At 37.7% G+C, this 6,419-nt stretch overlaps 1 long non-coding RNA gene across 5 annotated transcripts; it reads left to right on the top strand.

Moving 5' to 3' along the window:
- LOC110707456 lies at positions 1 to 5,489 on the top strand. Of its 5 annotated transcripts, none has more exons than XR_002508499.1 (11): positions 1 to 374; positions 1,119 to 1,183; positions 1,268 to 1,746; positions 1,845 to 2,726; positions 2,828 to 2,908; positions 2,973 to 3,795; positions 3,886 to 3,964; positions 4,160 to 4,252; positions 4,331 to 4,462; positions 4,539 to 4,645; positions 4,724 to 5,489. It is a non-coding gene; the product is annotated as an uncharacterized LOC110707456 (long non-coding RNA). The 5 variants fall into 5 exon arrangements; XR_002508501.1 differs by having other exon boundaries at positions 2,828 to 3,795; positions 4,724 to 4,791; positions 4,901 to 5,489; XR_002508500.1 differs by having other exon boundaries at positions 2,828 to 3,795; positions 4,724 to 4,796; positions 4,901 to 5,489.
- Positions 5,490 to 6,419: the final 930 nt, after the last annotated feature.

Here is a 6,419-nt window from a genome sequence, read left to right as displayed (position 1 = left end):
CCGGTACTTCCACTTAGAGATTCTCTTAGCATTTAGCAACTAGAGACGAGAATGGCTCTAGCAGGGGCGTTGTCATTTCGTAGTTAGTAAGGGTAAAAATATTATTGGGCTGTTTGCACAGGTACCACATGAGGGAAACCTCGTTTTCCATTCTTCAACCTCCCTTTCTCTCTCATTAACTTCCTTCTTAATCTTCCCATAAAGAATTTAAAATAGTTAACTTCCCTCTCTCTATACTCCCTTCTCTCTCTCTCTCTCTCTATCACTCAATTTCACGTTCTTGTCGCTTCTATTCTAGGTCTCCTGTCGTTTGTGATTGTTCTTTGTTTGGTGCTTGTTGTTCAGGCATCGACATCTTTCTCCTGCTAATACAGGTAAGAAATGTGGGGAACCCTAGAATTTTGAAATTGTACACTGTTTGTTTGTTTTGGGTGGCGAAATTCGAATGCATTGTACTAAATTTATTGCTAATTTTGGTTTTTTCTCTTGTAAATGATGTCTTAGTTTGGAGTTATTTCTGCGAATACAAGGAAAATTAAGCGTAATTATGTCCAATTTTCCCATTAATAGAATTTATGTTGTACAATTGTGAAACAAAGCCGCGTTTATGATGTGCGGAACACATGAAATTTGTTTTACTACTAGCGTTGATGTATTTGGCTGTGTGGTGTCCTAAATATCGTAATTCAGGTTTCATGTTGAAGTAAATAATTGATGTGTGGAAAACCATGAAATTTCTTTTGACTAGGTTTTTTGTGCTTCTGAAAGTTCAATTGTTTTGAAAGTTTAATTGATGTGAATAGCAGATTATTGGTTAAAACTCGAATGATGTTGCTATTTGAAATCTTAAATAGTTTTGCACTTGTTATTTTGTAAAATATTGGTAAAGTGATTATGTGCAGGTCCATCTTGGATGGATATAGGTGAAATTGAAATTGAAATTGAAATTATGTGAAAGATCAATTTTTGTGAAATTCAGATTGTTGGTTCAAAGTGGACTTATGTTGGCATTTGAGATCTTGTACAACATAATATTACAAAACTAGCAAACTAAGAAATTGAGTGGAAATAAACATGTTGTTATTTTAAGTTTTAATATAAAATGTTATATGCAACAGGACAAATGGGATGAAAAAGGGGTGATGCTTCTCGTTTAGCGGTTGGTAGTAGGGCGAAGTTGGGGGTGAGTAACTGTGTGTTTTGTGTTTTTGTGTTTACAATTGAGGTAATTAACCTGTATACTTACTTACTATGTTTTCTGTTGTAGCTCACAATGAAGGGAATTACACAGGATTTTCAGGAAGAAGGTGTAAATGTTGGTGATAAAAGCCAAAAAGCGGTTGCTGCTAATAAAAGCCAGAAAAAGGTTGCAGCTGGTAAAAGAAAATTGTTTGTAGATAAGAACATACTTGAGAAAAGCAGTAAAAAGAGGTAAGGACAAGGGGTTGAACCTTCCTATCAAGTGACCTACAAGATTGAGTTGCTTGCACATGGAATTAGGGAAGGGGGAAAAACTATTAAAAGATTCAAATGGGGTGCAAGTGAAGATGAATCAGAGCAAGGAAGTGAAGAAGATGGAGGTTGTAGTGATGAGCAGGATACTGAGGATGAAGAGTTGCAGCATTTGGACTGGAAACTCAATAAGGCAAGGCTTGAGCAAGCAAGTTGAAGAAGAAAATGTCAAAAGCAATGGAAGCTAAATTGAAAAAGGCTATCAGGGCCACGGTGTGGGATCCGCAGCGGGTGGTAATATTTTGAAATAGAGTATGAAGCTTTTTTTTTTGCATTTCATTAATTTATTTTGTATTTTTATAGGTTGTTTGTTTGTATGTTTGTACATGTAGGCGGTTGATAATTGTCCACTTGGAGTTATTGTGACAAAGAAGGAGCGGCCTGGTAGTAGATACCCAATCACATTTTTGTTCCAAGGTGTGTTTTGTCAACATTCACTCATTGATTTGTGTTATGATAGTGGGAATTCAATGTGTTGGTATCACAGTTTGTGTTTACTATTGTGTTGAACAACCTGCAAATGTCATATGTCGCATGCATGCATTCATCAAGGTTAATGATGGACTGGATCCAACAAGGAAAAATGCAGTTCAAGAAATGGGGTTAGGTTCACTTCTGAACTTGAAGGTGAATCGATTAGACAAGAAGTTCTGCTATTGGTTGCATACTAGGGTGGATCATGTGAGTAGTGTGATGCAATTTGGGGATGGTGTGGAGTTGCCTCTATGTCCCATGCAGTGGAATTGTGTGTTAGGAATACGGTAAACACGCGAGCCTTTGCCGCTAACTTGTGAAAAGCTGGACATAAACATGAACAAAAAAGTTAAGCTGATTGGCAAATGGTTTGGAGTTTTGGATACACAGAGAAGGACAGACATCTCACTTGGGCAGGTCGTAGATGCGATAATTTGTCGTTCTCATTGGTGTCGGCCGTTGCGATAGCTCATGAGGTGGAGCTGTACAATTAGGAAGAGTTTAGCTATGGTTGGCTGATGGCATATCAGACAAATTTTCAGCGGAAGTTTGGGAAGTATGGCTTTGTTACTGGTTGTGGTGGGTGTACGCTATTTTTACAACTATTTTACGTTGACAATTTGAGTTTGACTCCCTATTCATGGGGTGAGATGCCGAGGATTAATGTATGGACGCAGGAGAGAGTGAGCGGTGTTATTAAAGAAGAAGAGAGGTTGTCTGGTGACTATGAGAAGTTGAAGGTAAGCTTAGGCTTGTCATTGGTCTGTATTTAGTTATAGTTTGTTATTGGTTTATGTATTGATATTCATGTGTAAAATGCATTGATGTTGCGTGTGGTTAGCGCCATCCTAGCCTTGCGAGGGATAAGAGATTGTCGCAGGAGCTAGTTGGATACTCAATGAAGGATTTGATTGTTAGAAAGGTATGTGATGTTGGTTGAAGTTGATGTCAATAGATATTTTAGTTTTGCATGTCTTTTGTTCCAGGTTGAGCTTGTGTAGGTAGTGAAAGCCTTAACTCCTTGGTAAGAATCAATCAAGCGCTGTCTGGGGACATTGTCCAAGAAAAGGGTGAAAAGTGAAAGTAGTAGGGGAAGTCATCCTTTAAAGGGACTGATAGCAAGTGCAGAGGCTGCATTGAAGGGGGCTAATGTAGCAGCACAGAAGAAAAGTGTTCAATGGGATGACCTGGGTAATAGGATTGTGGCAGGTGATCCTTGATGACGAATTATGACAATTTATCCTCTATAAATGAGGTGCTTCCGAGTATATAGAGTGAAGGGGTTGTTGCTGAAGCTAATGCTGGGCTGGGTGGGAAGAGAGAATGCAGGGGGAGAGAATGCAAGAGGAGAGAATGCAGGGTTGTTATGGAATAAGAATCCAATAGATGGGGAAGGAGAGATCGATTGTAAAGGGGGAAGAAATCAAGAGATGATAGTGAAAACATTGCAGAAGATGGGGAGAATAATGCAAGAGAGAAGAATTATGGAGAGGATGTTGAAGCTGGGGAAAAGAATAAAGAAGAGAACAATAGGAAAAATCGTGTGGCTGATGGGGAGGCTAGGAGAGAAAGGTGCGCTGATGTTGAGAGTTCGGAAGACAAAGGTGTACTGCTGAGGGATGGGGATAAAGAAGGTGAAGTGCAGCAGGGTAACCAAGGCAACAAAAAAAACGAGGACAACAGTCTTTCTTGGGGGAAAGGGAATCCAAGGAAGGCAGAGAGGGGTAGGACCAGGAATTATTGAGTTGTGGGGCGGAATGTAAACACGTTGATAAAGAATTGGAAAGTTAGGGATGATGGTTTAAGCGGGTAAGTTTTAGGGTAGTTGTCAAAAATTATTAAAGGTTAAATTACATTTGGTTGGTGTATTAATGTAATGTTTTCATCATTATATTGTAGGGTAGTTTATCTGATCCTGTGCGACGGGATGGATGCAATAGTTGGGGATTTCCATGGTGTTCAGAATGTGCGAGAACAGGTGAGCACCTAATACGTGAGGATGACAGTTAAGCTGTATACCAAACAATTGGCTGCTATGTACATGGGTGGCCGCAAGAGAATAATGATAGATAATACGTACTCGGTGATAATGTTGATATATCTATGTAGTATTAAATAGATGTAAAAAGGCAATCATTTAGCTGAAATTGTTTATTGTTTATTGTTTGTGTAGGACCGTTTAATAAAAGAAGTAGAGGCACATAACGTTGCAACGAAGAAGCATGGCCAAAGTTTCAAAGGCCTGTCTATCATCGACATTAGAGTGGTGAGTGATATGTGTATATGTCTTTGAATTTGATTTTGTGCATTCTTTATTGGATTAATAGGGTGTTTTTGGCGGTAGGTTTTTGTACCCGTTCTGCAACAGGACCACTGATGGTGTCTCGCTGTGGATTTTAGGGATGAGTGCTTATGGTACATTGATACCATGTTCTTTGATCCTAATACACAACACAGAGATGTCCTTGAAAAGATGGTAAGTATAAGATTGATTGATTACAATTGGTATTGCATAATCGTGATATTATATTCTTAATGTTATGTATGCATAGGCGCTAGGCATCGATGCTATTCTGCAGAACTATGACATCACATAGGAAGGATGGAAGCTTGTAGACTGGAAAACTGATGCTATAAAAATCATGGAACCGTATGACAAGTAAGAACAACCCTTAGTTTCTTGGTTGTATGTGTTTGTATTTTTTTCTTGAATGGTTTGGTTGTGTTTTATGTGCAGTCAAAGCTGTGGTGTCATCATGTTGTTGGGTATTAAAGAATGCGCGTATCAGTTCACTCATCACTTAGGTGTGGTATGATCCAAATTTGGGTGGACATTTGTTTTGTTGTCTTATTTATGGATTGATATGCCCATTTGGGTTCCATATGTGATGGAATTTTTTTTCCTTATGACAAGGGAGTGTGGATGTTGCCCGAAACTCTCTCTTGTATGATGATCTTTACAACGATGAGAACGAATTAAGACTCACATTTCTGGCGTTGCTTGGGGTCGAGTCAGACTCGGTTTGATTATGAAAATGTTGTTTGTTTGGAGATGATTAAAATGATGTTTCTTTTGTTTTCTAAACTTTTGAGGATTCACAATGTGTTGTTGCGGGGCTAATTTTGGATTCGTCTCCACTTTGGAGATGTTAACATGACTTTGTTAGAATGTTTTAGAATTTGGTATTTACAATTTAGTACTTTGTACAGTAAATTAAAGGATTATAGTATTTATATGGTAAATGTTGGTATATGTATTTTGAATGGTAATACTTGGTCTATATTAGTGGAATGTGAGTATGATATTTCGTTTTAAAAATAATTAAATTAATTTTGAAAAGAAAAAAGAAATTTTGTATGAAATACTGGCAGCACTTTACAATTTTGTGTCAAATGTGATAAAAATTTTCGCGGGCATATATGAATTGATTAATAATTTATACGTAAAAAAAAACTTATGTTATTCGACCATTATCATATTTCAATTGTGGTTTGCAAAGTTAACAAAGTTTAACAACTTCACACATGACATGGCAACTGACGATATGTTACGCTGGTGTATGTAGACACCCATTTATGTCTCCCCAAATCCAAACCCAGTGATGAGTACCTTTCACGTTGAATCATAATCGAATGAAGTGAAAGTGTGGAAAGTCTAGTGTTGCTGTTAGTTTTTAATTCTTTTCTTTCTCTCTGTTTTTGAAAACCTATTTTATGAAAATAAGTGGTCCGGTTTAGTTTGGTCTATGGCAAGGGTCCAATAAAGGTATAGTTGGGTGGGGCTTGAAAAGACCTTTCCAACAATATATTATAAGCCCAATTCCGATGAATAATGAGGAAGTTATAGCCAAATTACTAAACTGGGCCCGGTTTGATTTTTATATGCGGCCAAATGATCTAGGGGAGGGCCTATTATGATTTATCATTCCTAATACAATTAGGATTGATTATAGTCTTCTAGAATCTTCTAGAAGGTTCTTTTGAATCCTAATTTGATTAACATTGATAATTGAGTTTTAAGAGTTTTATTTGGAATAAAAGAAGTAGTGTTTTTAAGGAAATTATAGTTTTACCCTTTGTACGCTTAAATTTTATCAAAATAAGAAAACGCGTGGAAAAACTGATTGCAGCGCCGCAGTATAGTCTGTCGCCTAGCGACAGGCTTGGGGTCGCGGCGACACGTCTGTTATAGCTTTGGATCGGATAAGCTTGGGGGTGTTAGTTCGTTTTTGTTTGGTGATTACTTGGTTATAAGGAGAAGATTTGATCACCCTTTTGCTTCACTAATTAGAATGCCACCAAATTCTACATTTTAAGCCTACCTTCATCCTTTTGCCCTTACGTTACAACTATTTGGAAAGCCCTTTTGACCTAGAGGTTGAGTCACATATCGGGGGAGGGAATTATGAATTAAAGCCTAAGGAGAGGGGATG

Source organism: Chenopodium quinoa, unplaced genomic scaffold (genome assembly GCF_001683475.1).
Source record: "Chenopodium quinoa cultivar QQ74 unplaced genomic scaffold, ASM168347v1, whole genome shotgun sequence".
NCBI lineage: Eukaryota > Viridiplantae > Streptophyta > Magnoliopsida > Caryophyllales > Amaranthaceae > Chenopodium > Chenopodium quinoa.
Note: the sequence above shows the minus strand (reverse complement) of the source record. Positions and strands in the feature narration are given on the sequence as shown.